This window comes from Chanodichthys erythropterus, chromosome 11, assembly GCF_024489055.1.
Source record: "Chanodichthys erythropterus isolate Z2021 chromosome 11, ASM2448905v1, whole genome shotgun sequence".
Lineage (NCBI taxonomy): Eukaryota > Metazoa > Chordata > Actinopteri > Cypriniformes > Xenocyprididae > Chanodichthys > Chanodichthys erythropterus.
In genome coordinates this window covers 19,913,659-19,928,275 of record NC_090231.1, presented here as the reverse complement: position 1 = coordinate 19,928,275, position 14,617 = coordinate 19,913,659, and the positions used below count along the sequence as shown (strand labels likewise).

Sequence of the window (14,617 nt, the reverse complement as noted above, 5' to 3'; positions counted from 1 at the left end):
CATAATAACATTTAACAATTTTATAATGGATTCAAAGAAAATGTACCACATAAACATAACTTGTATTCAGTAGATCATAACTTGTATTCAGTTTCAATATATCACACGTTTCTGTATTTGGTTGTGTTGTGAACTTTTGCAGCGCGTTTCTGTATTTGGGTGCCTTGTGCACTAACGGTTCTAGGGGGGACCAGTGCCCCTGTGACAACAAGTTTGGACCCCCTTGTGGCCCTCCTAAATGTGGAGTGTGAAATAATTTTTACAAAACTGTTTTTTTGCGATCGTTGTTTTTTACATCGGTTATTATTAGACAGTGGCAACAGGGAACAGAAATGTAACTAGGGATGGGTACCGCTGTGCGTGTTCCTTCCTCCCTAAACCCAAACTTAACGTCAGTTAAGGTCTTTACTGTTGCTAAATTGCAGTAAATGTTTGATAATTATTATCAGCGGTTTAAAACGTTGAAAGCACAATAATCCGCGCAAGAAACGCTGTTCCTCAGGCTGAATTGTGTGCGCGCGCGCTCCAAACGTGATAGCAAATCGACAAACAAATTACACGTTGGGCTTCAGGTGCATGTCCAAACGATCAAATACACACAAAAATGTGTTAAAATGACCGGATTGGAGCGTGTTTAACTACTTAAATGCAGTTTATATCGTAAGTGTACATGAACAGCTGGGAAAAAATCCGATGTGTGTTAATATCTATTGTCTTAAAGTGACAGCAGTCACCTTCTGACGATTGTGCCATCAATGTTAATCAAACAACAAAATGCAAAGAGAAAATCACTTACAGCTCTTCATCTGAATATAGTTAGCTTTAATAGGCATTAATCTATTAATTTATTCTGTGAAAACCATGCAGTGTTATTTTACATTTAGTTACTTAGATTTCTTTTATAGGCTAAGCCTAACACATGAACAAATGAAAGCACTTTATTTCATTTGTATCTTTGTTTTATTGTATTTGTCAGTTTGTTTTACTTTGTTCATGTTCTTACTGTATCTTAAATAAAATACCGAAAATGCCGGACACTATATAATATAAAGCAAAGTTAATTCAGCTCTTATTATATATTATATTATATTATATTATATTATATTATATTATATTATATTATATTATATTATATTATATTATATTATATTATATTATATAAACAAAAAGTACCAATAAGAATACAGTTAAAGTACCGGATCGATAAGCAGTATCGGTAAGAGTAGTAACACCATTAAAACCTTAATGATACCCAGTGCAGAAAATGATATGACAACAATAAGGTCTAATTGTAACTGGCCCCTCTAACAGTACTGGCCCCAGCTTGGCCCCCCCAGTTGAAATGGTCTAGAACCGCCAATGGCGTTGTGAAGTTTTGCAGCATGTGTTGTCAAATTGATGAAGACGTTTTCTTTATTTGCTGGCGTTTTTTTCTACTTGCGTGTGTTTTCTTCAGTTGCAGTGCGTTGAGCTCTCTCGGCCAACGTACTTTACTTTGATTAATGTTTTTATTTTTTTCAGTGAAAATTAACATAAACAACTGCATTACAGTCATAAAAAGAGAAAAACATTGTGATGAAATGTAAAACATCACTAGTCAAGCTTTTAAAACAGTAGGCCTAATACAACACAATGTTTAAATAAACCCACCTGTCAAAACTGTTTAAAAAAAAACACTTGTCTCATCTAGAATGTCAAAGAAGGATGTGCAGAGCTCGAGCTTTCATTTTAAAATGTCTCAATACCAATAGTAACACTTTGATGTATCATAAACCAATAAAAGTTGCCCAAATAGCCTATGACACCCCACCCCATCACGCATTATGTACTCAGGGCAGGGTAGGCCGACTTGCCTGCGGTCAAACCCACCGTAGATACATTATAACGCAATTACCAACAGAGGGCACAATTGCACTGTTTCTCTCTTGACTACGATTTTGAATAGCTGGACTGTGTGTGAAATACTTAAAAAATCGTTAATCCATCCTATACCCTGAATTATTTGGAAGGTTAGCCTATTTATTTATTTATTTATTTATTTATTTATTTATTGAACGTGGAAGAGAAAGTGTCTCTTTAAAAACTCACATGGCATTTCAGTTTTAAACAAATATTTACAAGTGCTTAATTTTACTTGTTGACCTAAACCGTATTCGTTCAAACTGCATGGCATTATACATCTCATACATCTCTTAAATCTTTCAGTCTAAGGCCTTAGTTTAAATTCTCCGTTTACATAGGCTACTGTTAGGCTACATTAAGGCTCAAGACAAACCACACCAAAATGTTTAAATATTTAGTATAAAGTTTGAATAACATTCTCCAACACAGAGGTAGAGATGCGTTGGCTCAGTGAATGCCTATGAACGGTCAATATTTCCATAGTTTGCAGCAGGTCACGTGACCTGCCCTGCCAGTAGCGGTACAATCTTTCCCTGGGTTTACTGGCAGGTCACGTGACCAGCTACCAGCCAGAATCTATCTGCACAAGCTTCTACAGTCTGTGCGCTCTGACGTGCCGCTCTCAATGTTGTTACATGAAGCTATTGTATTCACCGCGAGATTTTTAGCTATTCGCTTCGCTTTACTTCCTATGTTTTCAGCGACGAAGGAATGAAGAGTCTTCACAATAAACGGTAATATTTTTTTTTCCTTTATAGGAATTTTATTTGTGCATTCGATATCATGGCATCTGGTTCACTATTTATTCTTACTGCTACTGAATGTTGCATAGCATAACAGTAATATTAGTAAAGATCAATTACACAGAAACGACTGCAACGACACATAATGTCATTTTAAGCGATTCTCATTAGAATGTATTTTGCAGCTGGAGTGAGAGCGATTTCAAATCCACCACATGTAGCATCAGCATCTCGGTTATTTGTGTCTTGTCGCCTGTTTTTAAAACACACGTTTAATTGGTAACGTTAGCTATTCTAAGAACCAGTTGATGAAAATGCAGAAGAGAAAGCATTGAGAACCAACCCATTCACTTTCAGCGGATATAATCTGAAGCTGTTTACAAACACTCTCTTGATCACACCTCTGAAATGCGTCTGGTGCAGTTCAGGTGATTCGGTTATGGAATCTCCATATTCAAGGCACATCTTTGATGCATTCCTTTGTGTCTGCATTTCTAATAATCCCTTTCTTGTTCAATAGCCATTATGCCGTTTTATTGTATTATTTTTTTTTATTTAGTGCGTACACTGGTTCCTTTGTTCTGCTTTACTGCTATATTCCTCTATAATCAGAATGTTATAATGTTACGTTCTTGAGGCACTAAAGATCGCGATCGTGCTCTTGCTGTTTCTACTACATTTTTTTGTGATTTTTAAATAGTAATTTTTTTTTTTTGGTTCATGTCCTTAACAATAACGCACAGGAACACTATGAATTGAGCACATTTACACACATAACACATAATCAAAAATTGAACATGTTGTGTTAAAAGGTCAGGTCTTAGAATATCCACCACAACGAAATGTTTATAGTTTATAGCAAGTTCGAACAAAAGTATTTCTGGGGAATATTAGAATACAGACAATGAGATGCTATGCTATTAAGGAATCACATTGTTTGGGGCGAATAGAAGATTTAGCTACTTTACTAACATTTTACAAGAATTAAAAGATTGTCTATAGCTAATTGTAGATCTATAACTGCACTGTAAAGAGATTACTGTAGCTGGATGCCAGTAATTTACTGTAAAATGTTTTCATTTTAATTTACAGTTTATTACTGTCTTTTCACTTACAGTATTATTACCATATTATTGCTTAGAATAATTACTGTTGAGTTTAGCTTCATTTACTTTAAACAAACTTCATTTTCTAATTGTATTAATTCCCCCCTACAAAAACAAAAAAAACTCAAATACTTATGAACATTTGTCCTTATGATATTCTTTTTATTATAAGTCTCATGGCCTACATTTTGCAATTTACTATGCTTGTATTGAGAATTAATGAGTTGAAAAATAACCAAAATTATTTTTTTTCTGTTCTTGTTAATTGTTTTGATGAAAAAGGGAATGTGCTGATAGTTCATTTACATATTTATATGTATATTTTCAATAAATATTTACAAAAATCATACGCCATAGTAAATAGCAAGAGAGAAAAAGAGAAAAGCAGAAAAATAACATGCATGTCTTTTAGTTGGATCATGCTGACTACATGCATACCAGAATATCCCAGTAGCTGTGAAACATGTAAACTTATTTTTCTTCTTCTGTAAACATGGTCAGTGTTTCTCTCTCTTTCCCATACACAAACACACATATTTAGGGATAAATCATTTGCATTTCCACTCACAGATGTTCAGTAGATGGAAGTAGGCCAATGACAGATCTGTGTGTAAGCTTTTGGGTGGGCTTCTATATGGCTGTATTTCACAGTTATTTAGCCTTAAAGGAACACTCCACTTTTTTTGAAAATGGGCTCCTAGAGTTAAACAGTTGAGTTTTACAGCTTTCGAATCCATTCAGCCAATCTCTGGGTCTGGCGGTACCACTTTTAGCATAGCTTAGCATAGTTCATTGAATCTGATGAAAATGACCAAAGAGTTTCGATATTTTTTTTAATAAATAAGTTTTAAATACTATTTAAAAATACTGTTAGGAAAAATATCGAAACTCTTTGGTAATTTTTTTTGAGTGAGATGCTATTGGTCTCATCAGATTCAATGAACTATGCTAAGCTATGCTAAAAGTGGTACCGCCAGACCCAGAGATTGGCTGAATGGATTCGAAAACGGTAAATCTCAACTGTTTAACTCTGGGGGAGTTGGAGAATGAGCATATTTACAAAAAAGTGGAGTGTTCCTTTAATACGGTATAGCCTTTTAATTATAGAGAGAAATAAACCTTCACACTTTCTTTATTGGCATCTATGGTTCCATAAAGAACCTTAAACATCCATGGAACCTGTCCATTCCACAAAAGGTTCTTTAAAGTAGAAAAATGTTAGTTTTACACACACACACACACACACACACATACACACATGTTTGTTTTTGTGAATTGTGGGGACTTTCCATAGGCCGCAATGCATTTTATACTGTACAAACCGTACTTTCTATCCCCCTACCCTACCCTTAACCGTAAACCTAACCATCACAGGAAACTTCACACACCTTTATTTTCTCACAAAAACATCATTTAGTATTTTTATTAATTAATTAACATTGTGGTGACCGGTGGCTGGTCCTCACGATGTAGGTGAACTCAGGTTTATATTACATCGTGGGGACACACACAGACACACACACTAAACTGTGTCCAGTGTTACTGAAGTGTAGAGTGTTCATCTCAGGATTTGTAAGATATTCAAATGGACATGCACACTGAACATAAACACTGCTCATCTGGCAGACAAATAAACTGTTTAGTGGTGTGCTTGTGCATAGGGAGACTTTTGACTATGGCATAATGTCTGAAGACTGAACCTGGTCAAAACTGTATGATGGAAAACATAAAAAAAAAAAATGCTGTTTGGACAGAACACTACTTTGTTTCCAAGTTTGAACTGCTATTGTCAGGCATTTTTGTGTGAAATATGCATTAGACAGTCGGTGAATAGATTGTGGGAGGTCTGTGGGTGTGCCGTCTGAGGCTGAGACTACACTATTATCTTCTGATGCTCTTTGTTGATGTCATAGGGATTAGTTATTCTTATAAATATGCTCAAGAACAATAATTTAATGTTTTTGCTTTTTTATTGCATAAAAGCTTTTTATCCACCCCCATATGGCCACACTTTTATCATTCAGTGGTTGCCTATTACAGTGACATTAAAAAGATCTCTCATTACCGAGGTTTATCTAAATGGGCTAGTTCAGTCTCGTCTTTCTTTTAAGTTTTATTTTTGGTCTTTTCCCTCTTGTATTGTGAGCTACAGTAAAGAAGTGGGACATGAAATGATGAGGGAGAAGAAGCTGAAATGAATCTTCTTCTAAAGAACTTTACCTTGCACCAGACACAAACTTGCATCACCTGACTGAGCAACATAGTTCAGTGCATTGGCTACTAGGCTACAGCTCTCTTTGGTCTTATTTTTAATTTACTAAGGTGATCGCTCTGCATGCTCTATTGATCTCACACAAGGTAATGCTGTACAAGGTAAAGAAACAAAAAGTACATAAATAAATAAAATCCATAGTTTTAAGTGACATTTTTTAAGTGTGTTAAGACTATCAAAATATACATCATTACTTACTTATTTATTTATTTATTTATTTATAACAAAAAATTAAATATAATAACCATTTAAATTAAATTGTTACATCATTTGCTTCCGGCTCTGTTTTGACCCAAAAATGAACTGTGGCTTTACAGATGAAATTGTGTTTTTTATATATTTTTTATTTTTATTATTTTAAATGTATTAGTTAGATTTCTCTTAAATTACTTCTGTAAAATAAATTGAGTCTCTTTCCTACACTCACATAAGCATTTTTCCCTTCCCGCATTTTGTTTATAAACATGCTTGTGCTTGCACAAACAAGAATTCTGAAATTAAAATAAAATGAATAAAATTTTAAAAATAAAAATGTATGATCATTTTTTTCATATGAAAGTAATAGTTTATGGAAGTAAAATTTTGTTTGAAAAAAAAAAAAAATTCATAGTAATATTGATGTTTTGGTGTTGTTTTGTTAGAAAAATAATATGTAGGTTTCATGAATTTAGCCTGTTTTGACTGTTTTATAAGCTTACGTCACTAGGTCCAAACAGACCCTGGCCTGGAATGAAAAAGGTGTATACAGGATTTTTTATTATTATTATTTTTTTTTTTATGCTGTAGTACGGTTCATTTTTTTCACTGATCTTTATATTATAACTGAAATATAAATAAAAAAATGAATAATAAATTATTCCACCCCCAGAGACTAATAATTTTCAATAATAAATTAAAGTTCCAAGAGGTCCAGTCTCTATATTTCCTTCCTACAGTTATACATTTCCATTAGGGCAGCCTTAGTACTTTGTAAAAGAAAAAATCCTAAACACTCAAAATAGTCATCAAAGATGAGAATTTTGGGCCCCGAGAGCCAAAGCAGTGATGTCTGAGAATTTTTACCAATATTTATCAAAAAAGTAAATATTTCTCCCAACTGCATATGAAATATATAATATATAAAGCTAATATATAAAAAGTTTACATCAGATGTTTTATCAGGCTTTTAATTTTTATTATTTTTATAATTTATAATTTTTATTATTATTATTTTTATCATTATATTATTACATTTAGACACCTACGTGTGTAAATCATCTGTATGACAGATAAAAAATAATTATATTTGATCCATTCTCACCGCTCACTGTATTTCTTCTACTGATAGCAGCTATGCTACTGGTACTGCACCATTTGCAGCTCCTAAACGTGACTCTTTAATGGGAGAGAGAAGCAACTCGCATGGATGTAGCGCCGAGAGTTTATTACCATAAGCAATGGTAATGATCCATAAGTTTATGGATCCTGAGCGTTTGTGGTGTGTACCGCTCAGTTGTTTTGACTCACTGCTAACTTTAAACTGTAGAAATGGTGAAATGGCACAATTATGTCCTGCGGTCCGGATGGAACCAAGCCGGGGTCCGGAACCGGACCATAGTCCACCATTTCATTACTACTGCTCTTTAGCTTGAGCTGTTAACGCACATAAATTTAACCCATGCAAGTGCTACAGTGTGCAATTTTTCACTTACATTTCTGAGATTCAACTTATTTAAGTTCAAGTTCACTTGTGTATTCACAGTATTTTGTGCAGATGCAAGTTGTACATTAACCATTAGGCCATGGCTCCAGTATGGGACATATTTTTCCATCACATTTCAGTTCATAAGAATGTAGGTATTGCACATTTTCCTTCCTTCAACCATCTACAGTTTTATCTTATTTTTAGGTTTTGGAGATTCTTACTAGGATTTGGTTTTCCATATTCTTTCCTCAGACCTTTATGGGGAGTTGTTCATATTATATAGTATTTTTTTTTTATGTTTATTTAGTACTTTGTGTAAATCTGGGATCTGGTTGCATTTCAGCCTACTGTTACTCACTTTTCAGTTACTCAGATGTTAACACTTGTCACTGCCATATGCTTGTGCTCAAATAAAACAACAGCACAAAACTGATGTACATTAACTAAACAACTTGCCACATTAATGGTTGGTCTCTGTTGCCCCCACTGTGTTTGTGAAGACTCTCAGCCAGGACAAGGCTCTCTCAGTGTGTTGAAGTGCTCTACATCTGTGAGCTAGTACGAGGCAGCGATGGCCCACCCAGATGGCAGTGCAAGTGATGCCAGTTGTCCCTGCATGAACATTGACAACTGCTTCTCTCTTTCATGTCGGAATAGTTAATGTCAACAAAGCAGACCTATATGCTTATATAATCCCATCCAAATTAGAACTCTTTCCTCAAACAAAAAGCATCATACCATCCTGTCTTGGCTTCTATAAACCTGGACCTCTTTGTTTTTTAGCATAAAGGAAAATGTCTTTTTTCAGAACCACACTGTACTCCGATTTCCATGCACACCCAGCAGCCTGGCCAGCAAGGCCTGATGTCACACTGAAATGTGTCTCGAAGGTATAGTGCAATGACTTGAGAATGATAACTATTCCACTTGAAGCCATTTTTGTGTGTGCTGAGCTCCTCTTCCAAATGAACACAATAGCTATGTTTCCACCCGCCTATTTTTATGCGCATTTTGGGATATCATAAAAAATGCTGGATGGAAACGCCAAAATCTGCATAAATTCAAAAAATGCACATAAAAAACGTATGCGCTCAAATGAGTCGGCTAAAATGTTTATGCAATACGAAAACATGAGCATAAACTACGATGGAAACACTTTTACCGAATAAATTCCTTGATGCGGATCAAAAAAGACATGTGACTTTGCGATGGGATGGCATAACTGGACCAACAGACCGATCTCTTTGCACAGCATCTGAAAAGCTGTTTTTGTCATTCTGTAATGCCTGAGCAAAGTCTGTCATTTGAATGGTTCGGTTTAATTCCCTCGCAGAAGCGCCTCACATGATTGTGTTCACAAATACCAGGCATCTGAGAGCAAGATAACATGAAAGCATTTGTTGGGTTTCATCTGCGCGCTCTGAGATGCAATAATTTATTATATACGAAAATTATTATATACAGTCGCTTCTACTGCAGCAACTTCCATTTTTTCGGTGTGATATTTAGGGCCAGTTTATCAGGAAGTGACGATTTTTTTCTCTTCGACTCACTGGATGGAAACAGAGCGTTATTCGCAAATGTTTTATGCAATTCCAAATTTGCAGTTAAATTCGCAACTTTGGATGGAAAATAGCTAATGAATATTTGACAGGCTTTTAAAAACTACCTTATAGAAGTTCCTGCCAACAGCTTTCGGCCAGGAAATTGACAATGTAGGGACATTCTGAAATGCTTTTGACTTTTTAGACACTATATATGGCAGTATGGTAATAATGTTTTTTTTTTTTAAGAGGCAAATTATTTGTTAGTTAAATTATTTGTCTATTAGCCTATTTGACATATATATCAAGAAAAATTAGTACATATTGAAATTTGAAACTGGGAGAAGTCAAACAATAAGAACTACGCTGGAGGGGAACGTAATCGGCGACAGCATATGCTAAACAAACAAACAAAAAAACCCTGTTCATTATTTTTAATCAAGTCAAAGAATTATTTCACCTGTCGCCGATTAAATATCACTGCCTGTATCCACTTTTGTGTCCTTAAACATGAGTTTTTTGGGGTTGACAGCTTATAAAAACTTAGTTCTGTTTTTTTTTAGCTTGTTTGCTGTACACCATGTCACATAGCAGCTTTTAGACATTGTTCTGTTTTTTTGTTATAAGTCAGAAATGACAAAGAGGCAGCCTCATGCTATATAAAATCAATGGGGACTGTTGGATTGTTTTCTGCCCCGGTGGGCGTGGTTTTCAGTTGATGACGCGTGTCGCTCTGTCTCTATAGCCCACAGCACACATGAATAATTCATAGCTTTAGCCCACATTTATTCACTCATGTTTACTGTAAGTTATGGTGTGCATCTGTGTTCATTCGCCAAAATATTCTTCAGTTGAGTGAACAACAAAAGCACCATTACTGTGACATCACTGTTAAGAGCTGAAACTGATTCCAAAGAGACATTTTATAATAACTATCATTATGTATTATGTAATGTAGTAGCAGAATATGAACCTTAATGTTGGTCAATAACATATCAATCTCAGTTATTATATAATATTATTAAAATATTTAATTTGCTGCTTGAACTTTTTAACATAAACATAAAATCTGCACTGCTGTAAAAGATGCTTCAGATTTTGTGAGAATCTATTCGTTCCTTAGTGTTCAGGTCTGTTGGCAGTGATTCCTAGGTCAGGCATGGAGTTCTCCATCTATCTGGGAAGATGTTCAGCAGAAAGGCCTGTAATTCCATATACTAGAGCTGAGACAATTAGAGAGCCAACCGTTAAACTCCAGCTCTCTAGAGAAATGGCTATTTATGGCACCTTGTGTAAGATCTCTGCCCACAGGTCAGCATTTTCCCTTGTGTTTGACTCATAAACAGAGTTGGAAGAGAAGAGATCGGCAGTCAGACCTAAAATGGAAAGTCCAGATGAATTAAACAGGCTCTTTTACATTGACACAAGCAATCAAATACAAACCCCACCCAGTCTCCATTCAAACAAGAACATAATGTCTTGGCCTAATTTCTGCCACACTTGTTCTTCAGGAATAACTGAAACTAGTTTGATTCAGTGAATTCAGGAACTTGCCTCTGCTAAATTTATTTTTCTTTCTGTTTTTGATCACAAGAAGAAATGTTTAACATAAATTGTCTCGCAAACGTTTTTTTTCTCCCCTTTGGCAGGCAGGCAGGCAGTTTAAGCAAAATCCAAAATTATATTTTCAGGCTTTTGTGCAGTTTTGGCCATGGGATCTTAATTCAGACTCATGATGCCTGTGGTGACATTTCTGACATTGCGTCTAGCATGTTTCACAATACTTTCAAAGTGAAATGTCCATTGAGTGGCAGTAATCGTGTTGAATTTTATCCAAAACAGATGAACATGAATCTGGCAATTATTACATTGGTTGTTGTACGTATCGTTGCTGTTCAGTTATGAAATGTATGAGTGGCACTAAAAGTGGCACTAAATGTCCTATCGTTTTTGAAAATAACATTCTGCCTACACTTAAACCTACCCAAAACTGATATGAGATAAAACACATTTTTTTAAAGCAACCATGCCATTTTAGTTTTCTTCTACAAGTCTTTGATTGTATTGTGAATGTATTAATTTACAAATCATGCACTGTTGTAAAAGTGTTTTGAGTTCTTAATATATTGTACATACTGCATTTTTAATAAGTCTTTATTAATCAATAATCTGCCCCTGTAATCTTTGTGTGAAAAGGAATACAATATTGGTGTTGAAACTGCAGTGAATTGTATAGGTAATTTTTTTTTTTTTCAAATGAGCTTAGGCTGAATCTTATTGAAGCTTCACAAAAAAATGAACTGAGTTTGGCACACACGAGTACTGAAGGTGATGCAAGCCCACGTTGGGCAAATTTGTCATCTTGTGTAATTTAGAATTAGTGTATAAACCATAGACTGTAAAAAAAGATGGACGACGCGACGTCGTTTCCTTCCATTGTATTGAACTGAAGCCAAAATGGGCTGATGAATGGGCGCTGACACGTTACGCAATACGTCAAAAAAAAAAAAGTTCGGAGCCTGGGCATGCGCAGAAGGAATCGTCAGTTGAGCCGGAGGCGGAGTCGCGATATCAAACTTCCGCCCAGACGACTGCGTCATCATTCCTATGCATCATTCATGTATTTTAAATAGACTATAAAAATTATACACAAAAGTCTACCTATAAAATAATAGGCTATTCTGTTTCTAGAGCAATAATATTTTTGAAACAGCAAATTCAGTAGATAAAATCAATATAATATGCCACTAGAAACAACTCTAAATTGTCAGAAACGGTCCTGCCATTTTAAATCAAGTTCAACTAACGTTACAGGAGATCGATTGCTGTAATTAGAGTAAGCTATCATTAGTTTTGTCCTGCTAATTATTATTTTATACCCATAAAAATAAGTAACTGCCAGATAACGATCACCTGCTTTTTCCCGACATGGTTAACATTAGGTGTGTTATCTTAACTAATAACATTTATTAATTAGCTTATAACGCCCACATTTGATGTTACAGAAAAAAAGTTCAGTGATCCTTCAGATCCTGTAGGTCGGTTAGTACAGTTTACTGCTGAACAACTCATTTTGTTGGTGTTAAATAACAAAGAAATCGAAAATTAACAGTTAGTTAATACATCTTCAATCTCCCCTCGAAGCTCCGACAGTCCTCAGACAAGCTGTCAATCAACTTCGAATCATGACGACACGCCCCGTTTTTATAGCATCAAATTGCTAGCTAAAATCTAAATCATCACAAAAACGAACAATTGAATATATATCAATGTGATAACAACTACCTTAAATGACCAAAACCATCTTTCAGAAAGTTTTATTTGAAGCAGAATTTATTTTTAAGTTTTCACTGAAGTCTCATTCGACTGCATTGAGAGGGCGGGGTTTATGACCTGTACTGCATCCAGCCTCCAGGGGGCAATCAAAGAGCCCGTGGCTTCACTTTTCAGAATGTATGAGACACACCCGGTATAAACCAATACTCAGTGATTGTAGTATCCCTATTGATTTCAGAAAGAATTACATACAGATAAAAAAGGAATCCAGCAGAATGTAAGTCTTTTCTGTACTGTCTGCTGATCGGTTTGTATGAAATGCTTGCTCATCTTTGTACCCACTAAGGCGTCCCTTTCTCTTTCCCCTTGAAAGGGGGATGGTACGAACACCAACCAACAGAGCTACTGCACCACATTTTTTCATCACTCATTCTCAAGCTTAAAAAGCAGATAGTTTCCACATCACCATTTGAATAATATTGCATCCAGGTTCCTCTGATGGACTCTTGTACCTCCTTTTGTGGACTGTCATCTATCAATCAAACAGTCCCTCAAGCCCCTAAGAAAACATCTGCTGTTGCATTGTTGATAGTACCTCACAATGAGAGGCAATGGAAATTTATTCACATATTTTCTGTTGGAAGTGTTAGTGATAATTGGGGTTACATGCTAACCATAGGGCATGCAGATGACTTTTGCAGGGATTTGAAGATGTGCCACCATTCAATGAAAATACAGTATTTTAATTATAATATTTTCTTAATAGGAAATGTTATATTACATTGAGGAAGAATCAAAATAGACAAGCACACACACAAACTGAGGTTTAGAGAGGAAATACCTCTCTAAACAGCTCTTAATTAATCTAAATTATAGCATTTGTTATTTAAGTACATGACATAATATTATAATATGGTATGTTGGACGAGACCATTACATGTAAATATTTTCAAATATGGATTGATCTGAGCGCTTGTACTTTCAGGATGACAATCTTGAGGGTTGTAATCTGGGGTTTCATCAAATATTGCATAACCTAATCCTCTTGCTGCTTGCTGCAAAGGTGGCAGATCATGACAGTTTTCCTCAGGAGAAGGAAGGATTTCGTTGCTTATCCTTAGGGATGTGGATTAGGGTGTTTGACAGACTATCATCTTGGTTTATGTAAGTTTGGGATCAGGCCAGCTTATCCAGATTTCAGATCAATCTCATTGAAGGTGACTCTTTTGTGTATTTATTGAAACACCAAAACAAACTTTATATTAGATTTGCAGTTAAATGAAAACATTTCTATTTAATTATATAGGCCTAATTATGTTTTTAGTCCAATTCAGCATTAATATTTAAACTGTGGCTGTAATAAAAACGTTCATGATACTAGTTTTTTTTTTTTTTTTTTTTTTTCCAAACATGGCTACATTAAATAAAGGCATATAATTCATATGTACTGTGCAATTTTTGATCAAAATGCTCCTCTCTGGATCCACCCCCAACTAATGATCTATGAACTTTGAATGGCTTTCCAAGGGTAAATGTAACATTATGTGGCATATTGTTTACAAGCTATTTGTTTCTCTGTAAATATTGTTTGGATTATTTTTAAAGCTTTGGGAGTTTTGCGGAGCACTACCTTTACACAAAAGTGTTGTATATAATATGACATGTTATTAATGTTTCTTATGATGATCTACCTCAGCAGTCTAGATTTGTTAAACTGACATAGAGAGTGATTTTAGTGAGAGGATATATACAATTTAATATAATGCCAGTATGTAGAAAATGCTTAGTAAAGTCTTTTGCTTTCCTTTAGTTTTACAAACCGTGGTTTGGGGTTTTGAGTAAATGATTTTCTCATTGTGTAGTGCAAAATTCACAAGCACAGAATTATTTCCTGTGGTTCTGCTGGTTTTAAAGCGATGTAAGCATACTCTCTCTCTCAAACTGTTATTGTGCCTTTAACCACTTACACTCAGTTTTTAGGAAACGTAAATCACCTTCTCTTTTCACTTGTACTTGTGTCAGCACTTTTCAGCCCTCTATGATATGAGTAAGCTTCAAGGAAAAAATGGGAAAGGGGCAGATGAAAAGGC

At 35.0% G+C, this 14,617-nt stretch overlaps 1 protein-coding gene across 2 annotated transcripts in view; it reads left to right on the top strand.

Annotated features, from left to right (window-relative positions):
• Nucleotides 1–2,508: 2,508 nt before the first annotated feature.
• Nucleotides 2,509–14,617, top strand: part of si:ch211-288d18.1 (USP6 N-terminal-like protein) — a 32,815-nt gene continuing 20,706 nt past the window's right edge. The window contains exon 1 of one of the 2 annotated variants that reach the window (XM_067400601.1): nt 2,509–2,636. The gene's annotated coding sequence lies outside the window, so the exon portion shown is untranslated. The remainder of the gene's footprint in view (nt 2,637–14,617) is intronic. The other variant, XM_067400602.1, reaches the window with a different exon arrangement.